This window comes from Chiloscyllium plagiosum, unplaced genomic scaffold, assembly GCF_037043375.1.
Source record: "Chiloscyllium plagiosum isolate Xiang-an unplaced genomic scaffold, Cpla_swu_hap1 HiC_scaffold_19, whole genome shotgun sequence".
Lineage (NCBI taxonomy): Eukaryota > Metazoa > Chordata > Chondrichthyes > Orectolobiformes > Hemiscylliidae > Chiloscyllium > Chiloscyllium plagiosum.
The window spans coordinates 32,270,673-32,293,207 of NW_028270157.1; the positions used below are offsets into that span (position 1 = coordinate 32,270,673).

Here is a 22,535-nt window from a genome sequence, read left to right on the forward strand (position 1 = left end):
AAATGGGAAAGGAGATGGGAAGCCTGGAATTGGGTCCCAGATGCCATTTTAAAAGAACTCCTGAGATATCTTGTCTCAGGAGAAAGTGAGGATTGCAGATGCTGGAGATCAGAGATGAAAAATGTGTTGCTGGAAAAGCGCAGCAGGTCAGGCAGCATCCAAGGAGCAGGAGAATCGACGTTTCGGGCCTAAGTCCTGAAGAAGGGCTTATGCCCGAAACGTCGATTCTCCTGCTCCTTGGATGCTGCCTGACCTGCTGCGCTTTTCCAGCAACACTTTTTTCATATCTTGTCTCAGGTTGATCAATCACATGACATGGTTTTGAAGAAAAACAAAAATTTCTCTCACTACTGGTAAACAGTTACTACTCCTCAATTAATGTCATTAAAATCTATTATCTAGTCACCAACTAATTTCTAGTATGTGGAATCTTGATATCATAGAGTCATAGAGATGGACAGCATAGAAACAGACCCTTCGGTCCAATTCGTCCATGCTGACCACACATCCTAACCTAATCTAGTCCCATTTGTCAGCACTTGGCCTATATCCCTCTAAACCCTTACTATTTATATATCCATCCAGATGCCTTTTAAATGCTGCAATTGTACCAGCCTCCACCACTTCCTCTGGCAGCTCATTCTAGACGCGTATCACCCTCTGTGTGAAAAGGTTGCCCCTTTGGTCCCTTTTTTATCTTTCCCCTTTCACCCTAAACCTATGCCCTCTAGTTCTGGACTCCCCCATCCCAGGGAAAATACTTTGTCTATTTATCCTATACATGGCCCTCATAATTTTATAATAAGGTCACCTCTTAGCCTCGGATACTCCAGGGTAAATAGCCCCAGCCTATTCAGCCTCTCCCTATAGCTCAAATCCTCCGACCCTGGCAACATCCTTGTAAATCTTTTTTGAACCCTTTCAAGTTTCACAACATCCTTCCGAATGGAAGAATACCAGAATTGCATGCTATATTCCAAAAGTGGCCTAACCAAAGTCCTGTACAGCTGCAATATGACCTCCCGATTCCTATATTCAATATTCTGACCAATAAAGGAAAGCATACTAGATGTCTTTTTTCACTGTCCTGTCTACCTGCGACTCCACTTTCAAGGAGCTATGAACCTGCACTCCAAGGTCTTTTTGTTCAGCAACACTCCCTAGGACCTTACCATTAAGTGTATAATTCCAGCTCTGATTTCTTTCCCAAAATGCAGCACCTTGCATTTATCAAATTAAACTCCATCTGCCACTCCTCAGCCCATTGGCCCATCTGATCAAGATCCCATTGTACTCTGAGGTAACCTTCTTCACTGTCTACTACACCTCCAATCTTGATGTCAGCTGCAAAGTTACTAACTATATCTCCTATGTCCACATCCAAATTGTTTATATAAATGACAAAAAGTAATGGACCCAGCACCGATCTTTGTGACACTCCACTGTCTTAAAAGCAACCCTCCACCACCACCCTCTATCTTCTACCTTCAAGCTAGGTCTGTATCCAAATGGCTAGTTCTCCCTGTATTCCATGAGCTCTAACCTTGTTAACCAGTCTCCCATGGGGAACCTTGTCGAACAACATACTGAAATTCATATAAAAGGAGCGTCGCTCCAAAAGCTAGTGTGCTTCCAATTAAACCTGTTGGACTATAACCTGGTGTTGTGTGATTTTTAACTTTGAAATTCATATAGATCACGTCCACCTCTCTGCCCTCATCAATCGTCTTCTTCAAAAAACTCAATCAAGTTTGTGAGACATGATTCCCCCAGGCACAAAGCCATGCTGACTATTCCTAATCAGTCCTTGCCTTTCCAAATACATATAAATCCTGTCCCTCAGGATTGCCTCCAACAACTTGCCCTCCACCGATGTCAGGTTCACTGGTTTATAGTTCTCTGCCTTTTCCTTACCACCTTTCTTAAACAGTGGTACCGCATTAGGCAACCTCCAGTCTCTATGCACAAATTAGTCAGGTTACATTCTCTGCTCTTTCTACTTTTTGTGTTTTCTTTATCAGGTGTAGAACATTTATCAGAAATTCATCAGCTGAGGGAAGGTGGTTGGTGCTTTCTCTATTGTGAGTTTCTATAAGATTTGAATTCCATGATGAGTTATGGCTAACTAACTAATAAACACTACCAAGAATGGAAAGAAACCTTTGCAGGGAGAACCCTTTCAGCTGAAAAAAAGGTACATCTATGATATTACTTCATCACACGATAAAACAATAACTGGCAAGGGCCATTAGGTTTTAAGTATTCTAAGACTTTTGACCCTCAGAACAGATGGGTAAGACATCCATTTAAGGAAAAAAGTTGAAACAAAAAGCTAGCAATTGGTGGCAAGGAAGTTATTGAAGTTAAAGACAATTTGAGGTCGGAGATGTGAATGATTAATTTGTTGGAGAAACCCATCAGGTCTGGCAGCATCTATGGGAAGAAAGCAGAGTTAACATTTGGAGTCCGGTGACCCTAAAACAGAACGGATCTGAATGATAAAGTTGGACACATGGAAAGGATGTATAATAAAGATAAATGTCATCAGCTAGTTGCATTTTTCTCACAATCCAATGGACATTAGAATTTGCCACAAATTTGATAACAAAAGCAGCACAGTAAAAATGACACCGCTTAAAGGAAGAGATTATGTGTGCCTCATCAGCATCATGAACAATTTAGAATGCAGAGCCAATTAAAAATTGATTTCCCCTATAAAGTGACTACAATAGCTCTTCAGCTGTCACATGCATTTATTCACATTAACAGAATACAATGTGGTAGTCAATTATTATTGCAAAATACACAGAATGTAACCAGACGCAATACCACAAATCCACTAAATAAAAACCTTAGAGGTGGATTTCATGGGAAATAATTTTGAAAATATGCTTTCAAAGCAGGCTGTGTGATATTACTGAATTTACTGTATAATAGATTACAATAAGGAAGCCCTTGATCTCCTAAATGAAATGTTGTATTATTCAAATTAACCTAACTTGTATCCTATTATTAAATATTACTGTTGATATACCTATACAATCTTTTATCCTCTCCATGTTTTATTTTAATCATTTCAACATAATTGTCCCTTGTTTGAATGGTATATACTCCCATATGGCATGTAGGAATTTCTATTTCTGATGTTGTTTTGAATTGCTTGGTAGAATTGATAAGTCATCCATTGACTCTGTCCATTCCTACAAAATTCTATAAAATTTAATTTGGTTTTCTCTTTCAGTGCACAAGACCTGAACAGAATCCATTAAAAGTGCAACCGCACTCATTTGCTTCTTTTAATACCATCAATGTTACTCATTCATATCACACAATGGCTAAACTGCCTTAGTCCTAATTTCAGTAGCACATTAATAATAAATGGCTCTCTGAAATGCTGAGCTGTACGTGCATTGCATTGGGAGGTTATGTGATGCTTAAACTTTTATCTGTGCATTCAACAGATCATTTTTTTACTTTCATGCCATGACAAACCATTCCTTCCCACTCTTTTCCCCTTCCAGTAGTCTAAAGGGACATTTCCCTTCTCAACTCTGCTCAGTTACCATAACACCCCTTTTCTTCATTTGGTATCATCTTGCACAAACACAGGCAATGCAACATCTGCCCTTTTATTGGCCAGGACTCCAAACTTTCCTTTCAACTTAGCACCCTGCATTACTGCTCAAGATGTGGTCTCCATTACATTTATTCAGTCTGTAAATACCCTGAATTTCTGGTCACCTGACATTTTACTTCCCCACTCCATTCTGATTCTGATCTCTGGATTCTTGATCTATCGCACTTTTCTAATAGAACTCAAGCAGTAGCACATTAGCTTTTGTTGGGCATTTACTATACATTTTTCTGGATTCCACATTGAGTTAAATGTTGTCAGTTCGCAACAATTTCTCTCTACCTTTTCCAGACAACAGCTCCTGGTAATAGCTCTGGTATTCCCATTTCCATCATCGGTTCGATTTTGGAAAATCATGATCAAAATTATCTGATATAAGCAGCGACCATTTATAAATAATTTCTGGATAGTTTATTGAGTTTGTGAAAAAGTAGCGGCTTAGATCTGATACATCATTTAATCGACAAAAAAAAGGAAATATTCAACCGTAATAGATGCGAACATTACATTGGTCCATCGCCGTTCGATACATGGACTCTCATGATTTGGAGTGCACATGCCTGACTTTTCTCACTCTTTTGGTGATCACAATCTTTATTCTTCCTTTGAACTCCTAGCCTTCTCCCAAGGAGATGATGGCTCATTCCTCTGGATCCTCCCTCACTTACTCATTGCCCACCCGTGTTCATATACCTTATTTTGGGGGTTGGCAATCAACCTTCCAGAAACCTTACAGCCAATAACCACACACAGCTCCCTGTGATGCCAAGATGACTATTGTCCCTTTGCCCACTTTCACCTTTCTAAGAACAAAAACGTCTTTCTTTTTCTCCAAACAATACAATGACAATAGAGTACATATGGCAGTAGATAAATCATTGACAACAGTTCAATGGAGCACCATGACCTCAATGATCCTGGTGATTCTTGTGACATTTCCTTTTACTTTCATGTGCTAGATATTTGGAAGGCTTGTCACTGCTGTGACATCAGTGTAAATGAAATATCATGCTACACTGTAAATAGTAGGAAAATGCATTTTTAAAGAGACCATGATTTCGACCACTTTTCTAGACCAATTTTTTCTTTCCTTGTTCTATACCATCCCTTTTTGCCTTGCACTTAACTCTCCTTTTGCATTTTCAGCTTTCCTGCTTTCCTTTTGTCATAGAGTCATCGTGATCTACAGCAGAGAGAAAGACTCTTCAGCCCATCACATCCACACTGGTCAAAAACAACCGCTAAACTATTCTAATCCATTTTTCAGCACTTGGCCTGTAGCCTTGCATGCCTTGTTCTGCTATCATTGCCTTTCCCACCCTAAACTTACATGAAATTTTCATCAAACTCTGAAACATTTGGTGAAAGCATACCAGATACGGAATGATTGAATCCCTCTATGTACTCACCTTAATGAATGTCAGACACAGCATGATGTTGAACTCTTGGACTGGGGTAAACAAAGTTAAAAATCACACAACACCAGGTTATAGTCCAACAGGTTTATTTGGAAGCACTAGTTTTTGGAGCCCTGGTCCTTCATCAGGTGGTTGTGGAGTATAAGATCATAAGACGCACAATTTATACCAAAAGATGATAGTGTCATGCAATTGAAATGATATATTGAACAAACCTGGATTGTTAAGTCTTTCATCTTTTAGAATGGGTTGCAAGTTTCAGTTCATTAATATGCAAATCCCAGAACTTCTTTAATTCACCTTCTTGCGATAACTTAAGGCTTTATAACAAAAGGTGACATCCGAGCTCAGACAAAACAGTAAGGTGTGACCTGTACATTGCAGATGCTGAGTGCCAGCTCTCAGATATCTCCTCCTCCTATCTTCCCCTGCACCACGAGCCCACAATCAAACCACTTTCTTCAGACCAAAGGTGTGACCATTGGTACCAGCATGGGCCCCAGTTATACCTGTCATTTTATGGGGTAGGTGGAATATTCCTTGCTCCAGTCCCACTCAGATCCCTCCCACAACTCTTTCTCCAGTACTTTGATGACATTTTCCATTTCACTTCTAATTTTCACTCTGCCTTTATCTTTACCTGGTCCATCTGGGATTCATCCCTTCCCTTCTTTGAGATATCTGATTCCATTTCTGAGTTTAGGCTAGCCAGCAATATCCAATACAAACCACCGATTCTCACCGTTACTGGAACTATACCTATGCTTTGTCTGAAAAAATGACCCTGAGCTTCCTGTTGCCTTCCACTTAAACACAACTCTGTGGTCCCTGGCCAACATCTCTGTCTCAGGCTTGCTGCAGTGCTCCAGCGAAGCTCAGCACAAGCTGGAAGAACAGCATCACATTTTCTGCTTGAGACCCTGCAGTCCTCAGGACGCAATATCGAATCAATAATTTTAGGGGCTGAACACTTTCTCCCATGTCCTTAGCCCAAACCCCACATACCAGTTCCTGTCATCATATGGGCTGCTACCACAAATAATCCATTGTCAGCCACTAATGGTCCCTATCAGCAGCTATTGATTCTCCAAGGCTGACTTTTGTCCATTCCTTTATCTGACCAACTCTCTCTCTTTCTCTCTCTCTCTAGGCTGTATCTCGACCTATCATTTACTCATCCTCACTTTCCCCACTTCACCTTGGAGGGTAAGGAAGATGAAATGTTTGGAGGTTTGCGCATTCTCTTTTATATTTTGACCCCACATTAATATTTCTGTATGTCCCTGATGAAGTCTCTTGATATGTTTGTTGTTGTCTCACTTGATCCTTTTCCATTTTGGTCAATCACAAGCCAAGGACTCCAGTGAGTTGACAGTGATGTTTGATCTTTACAGAGATGTTTTGAGGATATTCTTAAAGCGTTTCCATTGTCATTTGGGAAGTCTCCTGCCACAAACAAGTTGAAATAAGGCAGTAGCTTCAAGAAGCTGGTGTTAAGCAAATGAACGACCCATTCTGCCCAGTGGAACTTGTTTTGAATGATCAGCACTTTGGCTTGGATGTGACTGCTGCTCTTGGGGCCACCTTTCTTATCACTGGGATTTAGAGGATCTTGCAACGGTAATGCTAATAATAGTTCTCCAGTTCTTTGAGACGTACCCAATCACACAATGGCAGATTTGGGGCCATAACAATAGTATTCCCTTGTGATCTGAACTTGATACTGTTTTTCACACACTTTGTGTGTTAATTCATCAACCTCTTAAACAGGAAACTGAAAACACTTTAGCAAGATAACATCAAAAATGAGGTACCAATCTGTTTTATTTTACACACAGCAATTAAAGGTACAGGCATATTAGCACTCAATAACTCAAACACTCAAATTCACCCTTATGACTAAGGACAAGGATGAATCATGCCAACCTGACATGCTTTAATTTTGTCTAAATTTGAAATGAACTCAGATTTAAACAGGCTTGGTCAGCATTAGTATTAATAATAATACAATTGAGGCCTTCCTTGCCTTTCTCCCAACTGACTGAACTCACACTTTGATTTTATATCTTTGCCCTGACCCTTTCATTCATATACCGCTGGAAAAAGCATTCCTCCTCCCTACTGCTTTCTTTCTTAAAGTTTGGGCAGTAGGCCAATTAATTAAACCAATGTACCCTGGCAACTGAGCCCTGTTCAGCCAAGTGTAAAGGGGTCATCCTAACAACATTAAGTGCAGTGGTTTGCTGAGGGTTCTGATACTGGATAATGATCTACAATTATTGCAGGGTGGAAGGCCTGTAGCTTCAGTGTTGATGGTTGAATTTGAAGGTTATATAACTTCAGGCAAAGGGAGAGTTTGAGAAGGAGAGTCCTTTACAGTGACCTCATCCACTAGCAGAATTGAATCCACACTGTTGGCATCACTCTGCATTGCAAATCAGTTATCCAACCAATTGACCTGACTGACCCCAATGCAAGATTGTAGAAAGATGATGATGATAGTGACAGGTTAGTTGCAAGGGAAGATCATGGAAGACGTACCACTGTGATAGTTTGCAGGATCTTTGGAAACTGAAATATTCAATTCTTGATCTATTGGCTCTTGACTAGTTGGACCACAGGAACTCCAGGTTTGGAAAGGTTATGTCCTAATCTTTTCAGCAGCCTTGCATCTAACTTCCTTTCTTGCTTGTGTGCGTCTGTCTATGTCAGCACTGCCCTGCTCCTGCGCTTGTTTATCCATGTTAGTAAGGGAGATCTGTCCTGTCAGAGAGTCTTTAAAATATTTACAAGGTGTGTCAAGGGCTCACTTACCTTGACATGGTTTACTGTAAGGCATTTCTTTTGGTATTCTGTCGACAAATATATTTGTCACATATCCTGTCCAGCACAATTTGTGCTGAAAGATATTGTAATAAATGTTGGACAATTTGACTCTTTTAAGGATTTCATTGTTTTGTAGTTCTGCCATTTGATGTGCATAATTGATCGATGATTCTTTTGTCTCATTTGTTCATGGGATATGGACAATGCTGTCTATATTGTCCATTTCTAATTTCCAAGATGACACATAAGAGTCGATCACATTTGTACGGGTCTGGAATCACACATAGGCCAGGGTAGGTAAGGATGGCAGATTCTCTCCCCTATGAACATTAGTAATCCACATGGGTTTTTACAACAATCAAAAATGGTTATAGTGGCTTTTTTTTCCATATTTTGTTATTGAATTGAAAATTTACCACCAGGAATTTGAATCCAATAACTTAGAGTTCTGGAGTATTAGGCCAGTAACATGACCATTATGTCACTGCCTGGAAGCACCCAAGGAAGTGTATTTGTTTTCTGTAGAGAACTCACAATTCTGACTCAAAGTGCTGATGACAGTCACTTAATATACTTGGGTTTTTGTGGAGATGTATAGTGAATGGTTTTGGCAGTCCAAGAGGCGTGCAAAAGAGTGATTGACTTCAGACAATCAGTTGCCTATGTCCTTATCAATTGTGGCAAATCTGAGATAAAAAAACACTGAAGCAGGAGTAGGCCATTCAGCCTCTCAAGCCTCCTCTACTATTCTACATCGTGGCTGATCATCTATCTCAATACCATTTCCAGCTAAATTGTTCTGTTGCATTGAGATTGCTGCGATTAATGATAATCTGCAGTGCACCACAATATCCTCAGGGCTGTTGTTAGTACAACATTTCAGTTTTCTTCAAGCTAATAATGAGACAAAGGCATTTGATGCCTCAGAGGAACAGTTTACAAGAGTAGCAATGCCTGCTCCATGTATGCCAGAGGTGTACAATATTCAGAAAACTGTATAATAAGATTATCTTTGGTTTTGGTTTGTGCTAGCAATCATCACAGGTTGAAGAGACTATGGTTTGTTCACTATATAATCTTTGTCAAGTCTGCCTTTGCATCTTGAAATGTCACACTAAGGAAAGTAAAATGTAGAGATTTGAAGACACTCTTGCTTAAAAACATTGGAGATGGAGAAGCTGTCTGGAGTCCCATTCTGTTTGACCTGAACAATTATCTCCATACATGTTAGACTGTAAGATTATTTGTCTGAGTAACAAAACTCAACAAACATTTTTTCTAGTTCTAGAAACACACAGTGGTGGTGACTCTACAGGAAAAGGAAATGAACAAGAGTTGAAAACCTTGTTGATTCATCAGTTTTGCTGCTTTCATCATGTGTCAAGCTGTGGTTCAGTTGGTGGTACATGTATCTCTGAGTCAGAATGTTCTCAGTTTGGGCAGAACTTGAGCATATCTAGAATGACACACCAATGCAAGATGGAGGGAGTGGAAAACATGTAATCTTCTGGTTGAGAAGTTAAACCAAGGCCCCATCTGCCCTGTCAGGTGGAAGTAAAAGATCCCATGATACTACTGTTCATGTCTACTTGGTTTCACAAATCCGGACAACACAAGTCTTCTGTACAACAGCAGTAACTTCATTATCGAACAGCCGGCGAGAGATTCAAAGCATCTCTAAAGTAGCTGAGTGTCTACTCTTCTTCATGATTCACAGCCTTACACCCAGAGACAGTCCTGTTTCACAGAAATTAGACAAAGACACATCAGTCATATGGGCGATTGTCATTACATAGTTTAAAGAAGATAATTATGAATTTACAAAGCTTGATGAATGTCAATGTCCTGTGATAACGTCCTGGGATTACAGAAACTGATTATCGTATTGTTCATGATAATGTGTTGATGGGAAGAGATTAAGGCAGAAGGGTTCTTCCTTCAGTAAATGGGCGATTCACACACCTATGCTAAAATAGAGGGGAAGTAAGACAATGGGAGCGAGATTCATTTTAACAGTTGTGGCCAGGACTATCAGTCTTGGCTGGAAAGCGCAAATTTCTCTGTCTGGGGCTACGGGAGTATCCACATGTGTGGCTCCATTAGGTTCTATTTCTAAGATACAGTCAGCCTCCCCCCTACTGAGGTGCTCTGTCTGTATTGTAAGAGTACAGGCCTTCAGTTGATACTGCAGTAAGGCCTTTGGCAGGGGAATGTTTAACCCTTGAGTCTGCAATGTGTCCTGAAAGAGAAGCGAAGTATGGAACTGGCCCCTCTGTGGCATTTTAACTTCCTCACTACTGCAAAGAAGAAATTGGGAGTTATCCCTTAATCCATAACACAAAAAGTACATGTCTGGTCATTGTCATGTTTTCTTATGGGGGAGAACGTTGTGTGCTCCCTTCATTATAAAATGACTACAAAAGTGCTGAGTTTGCTGTGACATGCTTTGGTACATCAAACGTGCTACATAGACTCAAGTCTTTCTTTTCTTACTGCTTTCAATCCAAGCATCTTTTACGTTTGATCAGGAGGTCCGTGGCCAGTGCTTTCAGCAGAATGCAATCAATAATACCACTTTAGTTATTTAGTAATCACGTTAGTAGTCTTCCTTAGACCAAGGGAGATTCAATGTACAGTTAAGGTTGAATAATTGTTGTACCATGATATCTCCCCAAAACAAAATTTATTTATGCATTTACCATATGTCAGTTACTTCTTTTTATGGAAAGTTGCTTATTGTCAAGCTAAACAGATATGTATTCTGAGGCACCTAATATAAAATAATGTGTATCTTAGGGTTGTGATAAGAAACTACACTTTAAAAATAGTAGTATTGTGGAAATATTTGTTTACTGCATGATAATTTCAGGCATCACATTTTCAAGACACAATTTCTATATTAAATATTAGGTGGCAAGACATACTGAGAGAGTAATTAGAAGAGCATATGTGATCTTGCAAATCTTAGAGGCATTGAATATAAAAGCAGGGAAGTTACCCTATTGGGCAATAACTAGAGTTTTATATTCAGCTCTGGTCACAGTTCTGTAAGAAGGAAAGGAGGGTCCCTGAGAAGGTATGTACAAGATCTACAAGAACGGTACCAGCGGTGAGGAAGTTTCGCTACAAGATTCGGTGGAAGATAGACACAGAAAAAGCTGCTCCCGTTAGTTGATTGTACAAGGATAAAGGACTCAAGTTAAGGTTTTAGGCAAGTGTTGCAGAGCAGGTGTGAGGAAGAATGGCCTGATACTTACTTTCTATGTGGGTGATAGGAGCCAAAATGCTTAATTATTTCTAAAAGAAATCAGATACGCACTTGACTGAAGTAAACTTGCAGCGAAATGGGAGAAAAGTGTGGGAATGATAGGTTTGTCCTACTCTGTGAATAATGACATAATAATTTTATAAATTTGTACATAGCTCATTATGATATTTCACTGAGTAATTTTCAGATTGTCCAGTTGTTAATTTATACATGATAAACATCCAGTAGCTCATTTTTATAAATTTGGGGCTTTAATTTTACAGTACACAATGATTCCTAATTGTACTTTAGCAATAAGTCAAAATGGGAAGACCACATATAATCTTGATGGCACCTATAGATCCCGAAGGAGTCGAGGTTAGTCCAGAGTCAAGGGTCTCAGTCATGGAGGTGAGGAAGGATGCAAAGGGGATGACTGTGATATGCCCATGGGACCTGCAAATTATCTTCCTCCTCACTCATTTTCCCCAACACTAGTCTGCATAACCAATGCTGCCTGATTTCCCAAATGATGTGCCCCCATTATCACAACCAACACTAAAAGCAGGAATGGGATGAGGCCCTTAAATGGAATTTTGTTGCCCATTTAAGAATCTCAACTGGCCCAAGAGTGTGTCGACCATCTAACATCTCCACACCTACCACCAGCCCATATTAAATTTGGACAGTTTGAGAGCTGACAAGTACGTAACTGGAAGATCATCATTTAAAGTGCTGTTCTATTTAAAACCATTGACAGGAAAATAAAATCTAGCTTCATGTGTTTGCTTACAAATTCTATAGATATGTTGGTGTTATTCAATTCAACAGTAATAAAAACCAGTGTTGATGTAAATTTAGCTACCGATTCACTATCATCCATTTTACAATATGGCATAATGTCAACATTTCCCCCAGTGAGTGTTAAATTACCTGAAACTGGTTTTGCAATTCATGACCATATGTTAATCACAATAAACATATCGCTAAACTGGAATTTTACACACATTTCAAATGATTGTATCATCATTATTTCCCATCAGCCACACAATAGTATCTGACAGTTCCATATGATGGTTTAGGAAGTCCATTGATATGATAAATTGGTTTGGCTGGTGTAGGCCTCAGTGGGATTAAACACATTGCTATGTGGCAGCTTGACTCAGTTGAGAGCAGACTTACTTCTGAGTGAAAAGATAGTAGGTGTGATCACTGCTCCAAGACTGAAGACTTAGCACCAACATATGTTGTGGCACTGACACAAAATAGAGAAAAAGGTGGAGCTCTCAAACTGGTGGAGAAAAGCTTAATGGCTGTGAACTAGATAAAGCCATGATTCAGCTTACAATATAGTATAAGATAGCCATAGCAAACCTAACCAATTTCAGTTCAGTTTGGCTTTGTTGAAACTTTATTGCTGGAACAGCACAGCAGGTCAGGCAGCATCCAGGGAACAGGAGATTCGACGTTTCGGGCACAGGCCCTTCCTCAGATTTCTGAGGAAGGGCCTGTGCCCGAAACGTCGAATCTCCTGTTCCCTGGATGCTGCCTGACCTGCTGTGCTGTTCCAGCAATAAAGTTTCAACTTTGATCTCCAGCATCTGCAGACCTCACTTTCTCCAGTTTGGCTTTGGAATTGTTTCAAATTCTCAAAGCTGGAGCAAAGCATTATGAATGATATTTATTGCCTGTCTTAAATATTTTTCTAGTACAGTAAGTGATTATTGCTGCTTTCAACTAGACCTTGTGAACAAATAGAAATTTCAAATGACACAGGATGCTCAGGACTCTAGAGAATAGAAACAATGAGGTGGATGAATTAATATTTTCTGCAAGTAGTTCCAAATAATTTGAGTGGTATGGTTGTTTGTTCAGTAAGTAGCCATGCTGTGGATCGTTTTGCAGCCTCACAGATCTGGGGAAGTGAATTTATATGCAAGATCATATTTCGTCATATAAAGTATGCATGAACCCTGTTTCAAAGGTAACCAAATGCTATTGACGCAGTAAGTCAAACGACTACTCATCTAAAAGTGAATCCAGTCAGAGATGCGGAATATTTCAACAAGCCCAGGTTGCCAGGAGCTGCTTGCCGTCTCTAAATATATAAACTTAATGAGGAGCTTGCACTGAATCAAGTGGGCAACATGGTCAGTGCTGTAAGTCGGTACAGTCAGGATTGGTGGAGGGAATCAAATTGAAAGAGTGGAATGGATCTGGACTCCAGACACTGCTAGATGAAAGTAGGTAACAAAGTACACGCCTTTGAAATTGCAAACTGTTTCAGAGGACCCCAACTAAACAAAACTAGATATTAAAGAGACACCAAGACAGATGACCCAAAGCTTGGTTGTAAAATAGGTTTTAAGTAGCATTTTATAGAAAGACAGAGAGAGAAATAGAGAAATAAATAGAGGGGTTTTGGGAGAAATTCCAGAATTTAAGCATTTCATAACTAGACAGCAAGATTATGAACATCGGTAGGAAGAATAGAGATGTGGACTATTTTCTCAATGAGGAAAGGCTTCAGAAATCTAAAGCACAAAGGGATTTAGGAATTCTAGTTTGGATTTTCTTAAGGTTGACATGCAGGTTCAACTGGCCGTTAGGAAGGCAAATGGAATGTTCACATTCATTTTGAAGGACTCGAATACAAAAGCAGGAATGTATTGCTGAGGCTGCATAAGGCTCTGGTCAGACTGCATTTAGAATATTGTGAGCAGTTTTGGACCTCATATCTAAGGAAGGATAGGCTAGCCTTAGAGGGAGTCCAGAGGAGATTTACAAGAATGATCCTAGGGATGAAAGGAGTGTTTGAGGATTTTGGGTCTGTACTCAGAGTTTAGAAGGATGAGAGAAGTTTCAGAGATTTGCAGGTTAAGTTGATTGGCCTTGCTAAATTACACATAGTGACCAGGAATGTGCAGGCTATGTGGGTTAGCCATGGGAAATGCCGGGTTACAGAGATAGGATAGGGGATGGGTCTGGGTGGAAAGCTCTTTGGAGGCCTGCTCTTACCCTTAGCAATTCTATGGTTCTATGATTCGATTGAAACTGACAGAATACTGAGAGACCTGGATAGAGTGGGCATGGAGAGAGTACTTTCACTCGTGGGAGAGACTAGGATCTGAAGGCACAGTCTCAGAGTGGAGAGACAACCCTTTAGAACTGAAATGAGGAGGAATTTCTTCAGGCAGAGAGTGGTGGAATCTTTGGAACTCATTGCTGCAGAAGGCAATGGAGGCCAAGCCATTGAGTGTATTCAACATCAACTAACGAAGGAGCAGCACTCCAAAATCTTGTGATTTTAAATAAGCCTGTGGACTATAACCTGATGTCAAGTGACTTCTGACTGAATGTATTTAAAACAGAGATAGACAGACTCTTAGTTAGTAAGGGGATCAAGAGTGACCGGAAGCAAGCTGGAGAATGGGGTTGAGAGACATCTCAGGCAAATGGCAAAGCAGATTTGCTGAGCCAAATGGCCTAATTCTTCTCCTTTATCTTATTGTTTTAAGGACAATGGATGGAGGTATTAAAACTGGGGATATGCAAGAGCTTAGCATTGCAGGGGAGCAATTAGTTCAAAGGATTGTCGCTCTGTTCTGTCCTCATTCAAGCTTGTGCTTTTTACCTTTCCACAGAATATTTATACCTGGTGAGGCAATACTTATATCAATTTCTGTAGATGTGGATAATGGAATATTCTAAGATTCAAAAGACTTCGGTTACAGCTGCTGGCATCTAGTTATACAGGTCCTTCCATGTCTGATCGAGTACAAAGCAATTCAGTTACCAACTGCAGCACACTTCCCTCAGTGTGTCATGCTGAAAAGGTATGCAGTACAATGGAGATTTAGACCTTTATACCATCAGGTCGCGGTCCACCATACGTAATGTTATCATGAACATGTCTATTCTATGTATTCTACATTCTAGCTGTAACATAACACACCAGTTGTACGGCTGGAAGAAATTACAGAGATTGGAAGGAACAACGAAATGGAGGAATTTCAAAATGGATAAAAATTTTAAATGCAAGGTGCTGTTTAACTAATAGCTAATATTGGTCAGCAAGTGATCAATTAATTAGAGTGCCTGTTTTCGATAAATGAGGAAAAAAGGTTAAGATGCATTATGGAATACTGTTGGGAGATTATATTGGGGTAGCCTGCAGAGTAGCTAGTTTCTAACTGGGATAGGAAATCAAAGACAATGAAGCACCAATGAAAGAGATTGTAATGTAAACTGGCAGTTTTATCAAGAGGCCCATAAAAATAAAGCATGGACGATTCTGAATCTCGACAGAAAAGTGATCTACTGCATTAACTCCATGCACCACAAATGAGCATTGATTAATGCATTGCTGTTCTGAAGAGTTTAGGTAGAATGAATTGACCAGTATTGGCAGAGGTTTGATATGTTGATTCTGCATTAGTTACAAAGTGGATATAAATTCAGTTATCATCATTTGTAGGCTCTTTTTCAGATGATCAAATTAATCATCTGGGAGGATTGGAAAGAGAAGTTGTTCAGGGTGAGGCCAGTTCAGTCAGTCGAAGACCTTAGCAACATGATGGTTGGAGGAAGAGCGCCTCATCTTCCGCCTAGGAACCCTCCAACCACAAGGGATGAACTCAGATTTCTCCAGTTTCCTCATTTCCCCTCCCCCCACCTTGTCTCAGTCAAATCCCTCGAACTCAGCACCGCCTTCCTAACCTGCAATCTTCTTCCTGACCTCTCCACCCCCACCCCACTCCGGCCTATCACCCTCACCTTGACCTCCTTCCACCTAAAACATTTCCAACGCCCCTCCCCAAGTCCCTCCTCCCTACCTTTTATCTTAGCCTGCTGGACACACTTTCCTCATTCCTGAAGAAGGGCTTATGCCCGAAACGTCGATTCTCCTGCTCCTTGGATGCTGCCTGACCTGCTGCGCTTTTCCAGCAACATATTTTCAGCCCTAATCTTTCTCTAGTCATTCTTTTATTCCTGATATACCTGTAGAATTTTTAAGGTTTTCCTTAATTCTATCTGCCAATGACTTCTCATGACCCCTCCTGGATTTTCTTAGTTCTCTCTTTAGGTCTTTCCTGGCTAACTTGTAACTTTCAAGCATCCTAACTGAGCCTTCACATCTCATCCTAACATAAGCCTTCTTCTTCCTCTTGACAAGAGATTCAACTTCTTTAGTAAATCATGGTTCCCTCACTCAACCACTTCCTCCCTACCTGACAGGTACATACTTGTCAAGGACATGCAGTAGCTGTTCCCAGAATAAGCTCCACATTTCAATTGTGCCCATCTCCTGCAGTTTCTTTCCCCATCCGATGCATCTTAATGCACCTTGTCTAATTGCATCCTAATTGCTTTTGCTCCAGCAATAACTCATGCCCTGTGGTATATACCTACCCCTTTCCATCGCTAAAGTAAACATAACGAATCACTATTACCAAAGTGCTCACCTACCTCCATATTTAACACTTGGCCAGGTTCATTACCCAGTACCAAATCCAGTGTGGCCTAGCCCCTTGTTGGCCTGTCTACATACTGTGCCAGGAAACCATCCTGCACACATTGGACAAAAACTGACCCAAAAAAGTACATGAACTATAGCATTTCCAGTCAATATTTGGAAAGTTAAAGTATCCCATAACAACTATCCTGTTATTCTCCTATCCAGAATTGTCTTTGCTATCCTTTCCTCTACATTTCTGGAACTATTCAGAGGCCTATAGAAAACTCCCAACAGAGTAACCTCTCCTTTCCTGTTTCTAACCTTAGCCCATACTACCTGAGTAGACACATCCTCAAATGTCCTTTCTGCCACCGTAATACTGTCCTTGACTAACCATGCCACACCTTCCTCTCTTTTACCATCTTCTCTGCTCTTTCTGAAACATCTAAATCCTAGATATACTTTACTTATACATGGCATTTATGAGACCACATCTTGAATAATTGGTGTGTAAGGCAGATGAACTTAGGGCTTGGATTGATGCCTGGGAGTATGACGTTATTGCAATCACAGAGACTTGGTTGAAGGAAGGGTATGATAATTGGCAACTAAATGTTCCAGGATATAGACGCTTCAGACTGGACAGGGAGGGAAGTAAAAGGGGGGTGGAGTTGCATTGCTGGTCAGGGATGATATCACGGCTGTGCTAAAGGGGGACGCTATGGAGGTCTTGAGTAGTGAGGCATTATGGGTGGAGCTGAGAAATAAGAAGGGTGCAGTTACATTGTTGGGGCTGTATCACCGGCCTCCCAACGGTGAGCACGAGGTAGAAGAACAAATAGGTAAATAGATTATGGAAAGATGTAGAGGCAATAGGGTAGTGGTGATGGGAGATTTTAATTTTCCCAACATTGACTGGGGTACACTTAGCGTCAGAGGTCTGGATGGAGTAGAATTTGTAAGAAGCGTCCGGGAGGGTTTTCTAGAGCAGTATATCAATAGTCCGACAAGGGAAGGGGCCATATTGGACCTGGTGTTGGGAAATGAGCCAGGACTGGTGGTAGAAGTTGCGGTCGGGGATTTCTTTGGGAACAGTGACCAAAATTCTGTAAGTTTTAGAATACTCATAGATAAAGATGAGAGTGGTCTGAATGGAAGAGTACTAAACTGGGCCCAAGACAATTATGTCAATATTAGGCACGGAAATGTGGCTTGGACACAGCTATTTGAAGGGAAGTCTACATTTAATAAGTGGGAAGCTTTCAAAGATAGGTTAAAGATAGTGCAGGATAGGCATGTCCCGTTGAAGGCAAAGGATAGGAAGGGCAAGATTCTTGAACCGTGGATGACAGGAGAAATTGTACGACTAGCGAAGAGGAAATGGGAAGCGTACATAACGTCTAGGCAGCTAAGAACAGAACAGGCCTTGGAGGAATATCAGAAGAGTAGGACAAGTCTTAAATGAGGAATCAAGCGGGCTAAAAGGTGTCATGAAATAGCTTTAGCAAGCAGAATTAAGGAGAATCTCAAAGCATTTTATACTTGTATAAGAAGCAAGCGGGTAACTCGAGAAAGGATTGGTCCACTAAAGGATAATGAACAAAGGCTGTATGTCTAACCTGAGAGAATGGGTGAGAGTCTGAATGATTACTTTGCATCAGTGTTCACTGAGGAGAGGAACATGATGAATCTTGAGATTAGAGATAGATGTTTAATTAGTCTGGATCACGTTGACATAAGTAGGAAAGATGTGTTGGGTAGGCTAGAGGCTACTAAGGTGGACAAATCCCCAGGACTGGATGGGATCTATCCCAGGTTGCTGAGGGAGGCAAGAGAAGAAATAGCTGGGGCCCTGACAGATATCTTTGTGGCATCCTTAAATGACAGGTGAGGTGCCAGAGGACTGGAAGGTTGCTCATGTTGCCCCCCTGTACAAGAAGGGTAGTAGAGATATTCTGGGTAACTACAGACCAGTGAGCCTGACGTCAGTGGTGGGAAAGTTGCTGGAGAGGGTGCTGAGGGATAGGATCTAGTTATACTTAGAAAGGAATGGACTTATCAGTGATAGGCAACATGGTTTTGTGCTGAGGAGATCGTGCCTTACCAACTTAATAGAGTTCTTCGAGGAAGTGACCAAGTTGATAGATGAAGGAAGGGTTGTCGATGTCATATCAACCACCTTACTAAAGTCCATATATATAAGGTTCCCCATGGTAGACTAATGGAGAAAGTGAAGTCACACGGTGTGCAGGGTGTTCTAGTTAGGTGGACAAAGAACTGTTTGACTGACAGGAGACAGAGAGTAGTAGTTGAAGGGAATTTCTCAAAATGGAGAAAGGTGACCAGTGGTGTTCCGCAGGGGGCAGTGTTGGTGTCACTGTTGAATGTAGTATATACATAAATGATCTAGAAGGGGGTACTGTTGGTATGATCAGCAAGTTTGCAGATGACACAAAGATTAGTGGAGTAGCAGAAAACATAAGGGACTGTCAAAGAATACAGGAGGATATAGATAGACTGGAGAGTTAGGGGGAAAAGTGGAGGATGGTTTTCAATACAGACAAATGTGAGGTGATGCATTTCGGCAAGACTAACTCTAGAGCGCATTATACAATGATCGGAACAGCCTTGGGAAAAGTTGATGGGCAGAGAGATCTGGGAGTGCAGGTCCATTGTAACCTGAAGGCTGCTGCACAGATAGAGTGGTCAAGAAGGCATATAGTATGCTTGCCTTCATTGAACGGGGTATTGAGTATAAGAGCTGGCAAGTCATGTTAAAATTGTACAAGACATTGGTCCAGCTGCATTTAGAATACTGTGTACGGTTCTGGTCGCCACATTACCAAAAGCATGTGCACGCTTTGGAGAGAGTACAGAGAAGGTTTATGAAGATGTTGCCAGGTATGGAAGGTTGTAGTTATGAAGAGAGGTTGAGTAGGTTAGGTTTATTTTCATTAGATAAAAGGAGATTGAGGGAGGACCTGATTGATGTTTACAAAATAATGAAGGGTATATAAAGACAAGCTTTTTCCCAGGATGAAGGATTCCATAACGAGAGGTCACGCTTTCAAGGTGAGAGGGGGAAAATTTAAGGGGGATACACGTGGCAAGTACATTACACAGAGGGTGGTGGGCATCTGGAACGCAATGCCAGCAGGGGTGGTAGAGGCAGGCACGGTAGCTTCATTTAAGATGCGTCTAGACAGATGCATGAGTAGGTGGGGAGCAGAGGGATACAGGTGCTTAGGAATTGGGTGACAGGTTTAGATCATACACTTGGATTGGCTCAGGCTTGGAGGGCCGAAGGGCCTGTTTCTGGGCTGTAAATTTTCTTTGTTCTTTGTTCTTTATTTATTTTGGTCTACTAAGTTAAGAAAGAACGTAAATGCATTGGCATCAGTTCAGAAGAAATTTGTTAAGTTGTTAATGGTTTCAAATACTGTCATCCTCAGCGGTAGAATCTGGGGCAAGCTGGTATTTCTTTGCAGAAGTCATAGTGATGCTGGTGGTACTTACAAGATATCGCAGAAAGAAGGAAGCCTGGATAGTGGTTAGAAGTGGTGTGCAACAAATGAAAGTGATGGTGGGGTTACTGTTGCAATGGAATGAAGAGTGGTACTTATCCATGAACAAATTGGTATCCCCACAGCAGAGGAACAGGATTCTTTCTTCATAGAATGTGATGAGCTGAATGTTAGGCACTTTCCCCACCCATACAGGTTCTCTCTGCTCTGTTATGGGCTGTCCTCTCCTCAAATTGAGTGAATGAAAGTGGGTGGCCTTGTTGTTAGTCTTGATGCAGGTGGGTGAAAGGTGAATTGTCCTGAGGTAGTGAGGAGACAGAGAGGGCATGCAGGATTACTGGTGTGCAAGGGAGACAGTGAGTGAGGGAAGATGGTGCAGGCAAGAGCAAGAGTGGCAGTTTTGTTGAAAGGTGGGTGCAGTAGCAGAGACAGAGTATGTGTGATCTCGCAGAAAGAAGAATGTGGTATTTATCCTGGCAGATTGAAGAACGTCATGGACCTTCTTTCTGCATTGCTGGCCAATTCTTCACATCCTGGAGATAGCGCTAATCCAAGTGGAGACTTCAAACCAGGTTGACAGAGTCTGGGATACAGCCTTCTCTGGTGGTCCTCCAGAAAGAGGATCGCTTCTTTCTGGACCACTTCCTCGACCAGGACCTCAGGTTCCTGTCAGAGAATTACGGTGCCATCTTCCCCTTCTCCACCGTGTTCATATCCTGCTGGACAACTTCAGAATGTCAGTACATATCCAGATGGACACTTTCAAAAATGACACAGATGTTAGCGATGCCAGTCTTTGGGTGGATATCCAGTGGTGAATTGTTCCAGCAACAACAGGAAGGAGGGGTGAGAATTGGATGAGAGGGATGCTACACAGTTGGGGTAGGTAATTAATGAGGCAAGTTTGGCAAGATTCAGGAAGAAAACTCAAGATGCTTCATGCGACAATCCTTCAAAAAATTCAATGTCACTTGGACTTAACTAAACAATAAGATCCAGCTAATAGGTTGTTTTTAACACCCAGTTAAGATGTCACAAGACTTTGCTTAATGTTTCTGAGATATATCACCATTGACAGTGCAGAGTTCCTTTAGTATTGCAGTGAAGTGTCCAGCTAGATTTTGTGCTTAGGCCTTTGGAATGGGACTTGAACCATCTTCTGTCTCAGAGATAAGTATGATCTCATTGAACGCATCTAACAGAACATATATTGGTATTATACAGGTATTGTATAAATCTAAAATGCAAGATACCTTTCCATACATTCTTCTTTATTTCTGGGAAATATTCTACTTCAACACAATTACTGAGCTAGGATACTGAGGGTTGCACACTGGGCATCCCAATGGGATTCCTGCTTTACTTAATCTATACGCTGCAGGAAAAGAAGTATTACATGCCTGTAAGGCAAACTGGATTAAGCAGGCACGATGGGGAGCAAAAGCATCCTAGTATGACCCAACCGGCAGAACACACTGACCCAGGGTTTCCGAAAATTGTCGCAGTCCTTCTGTCTCAGGAGGCTGCATGTGGGTATTGAAGGAGCTTCATTGCCAGTCACATCATCAACTAATGTACACAGGAAGTGACCACAGTTAGTTTTCAACCTTTACACCACAAGATCATTTCAAGGAGCCACAGGAGATTTTTGTTGCACCTATATCAATTTGCTCTGTCTTCCTTTAGAAAGCAGGTTATTACCTCTCGCTTTGCCAGAGTAGCTCATTTTGTACATAACAATAGCACAGATGCACAGGTGACTGAGGGGCCATCACATTCTAAAGATTTGCTGGATGTTCCCAGGGGGAGCAACATTATTGATTGCACCAATATGCCAATATGTGTGTTCAATGTGAGCCCCCATCATTATATGAAATATTCTCTACACATGCAATTGATTTGTGATGACAGGCACAGCTTCTTGCAAATAAATTCATGCAGTCCATGCATCAAATATTCCCCTGATTTATTACACTACTTACAAAAGCATAATTCGATTCTGTCACTATGCACATCCCCCGTGACTATGTGAGTTTTTCTCTGCCCTATCCTAACACTTCTTCATGTGAGTCTCCCACCTTTGTCCCAGCAGTCTTATTGAAATTAGCTGACTGTGGAATTGCTGATAGGGTCAACCTCCTCTGATTTCAGCAGGGAAAAGTTCCACTCCAGTACACTTGCACTGGCAAAGGAAAGTGCCAGTAATTTCCAAGACTCACAAAAAACACAAAACTATCAGTGTAAAAACATCTATCTGAAATCAGCAAAGACACATTTCCTTTCAGTGAAATAAGCATCCTGAAATAATTGCTTACATCTCCCACTCCACACAGGCGCCCCCTGAAGATCTGTAAATTAGGTTAAGGAAAAGGTTAAGAAAAATTGAACCAGTAGCAAATAATTGGATACAGAGGAGGATATGTGGATG

General features: G+C 41.0%; 1 long non-coding RNA gene across 2 annotated transcripts in view; it reads left to right on the forward strand.

The window, feature by feature from the left end:
* Positions 1-13,194: 13,194 nt before the first annotated feature.
* LOC148146752 (uncharacterized) overlaps positions 13,195-22,535 on the forward strand; it is a 30,091-nt gene continuing 20,750 nt past the window's right edge. Inside the window, exons 1-2 of one of the 2 annotated variants that reach the window (XR_015760429.1) lie at positions 13,195-13,368; positions 14,770-14,961. This is a non-coding gene — a long non-coding RNA (uncharacterized LOC148146752). The remainder of the gene's footprint in view (positions 13,369-14,769; positions 14,962-22,535) is intronic. The other variant, XR_015760428.1, reaches the window with a different exon arrangement.